The sequence below is a fragment of the Myripristis murdjan genome, chromosome 18 (assembly GCF_902150065.1).
Source record: "Myripristis murdjan chromosome 18, fMyrMur1.1, whole genome shotgun sequence".
NCBI classification, from domain to species: domain Eukaryota; kingdom Metazoa; phylum Chordata; class Actinopteri; order Holocentriformes; family Holocentridae; genus Myripristis; species Myripristis murdjan.
The window spans coordinates 9,989,320-9,989,549 of NC_043997.1; positions in this window are offsets into that span (position 1 = coordinate 9,989,320).

Sequence of the window (230 nt, forward strand, 5' to 3'; positions counted from 1 at the left end):
AGATATTCTAATATCTGATTTTGTCCATATTGCCCAGCTCTACGACACTGAATCACTATTGCACTTCTCTTTTTGGGGCTTGAAACTGTGAAGTGTGTTGCACTTCAGGCCACGCCGCAATCAATGATGTCAGTATTTTGAGTATCGCTCTTATGAGTTTGTGTGTGTGTGTGTGTGTGTGTCCTCTCACCAGGCTGTGCATGCATATGTCTGTGAAATGACGACACTCG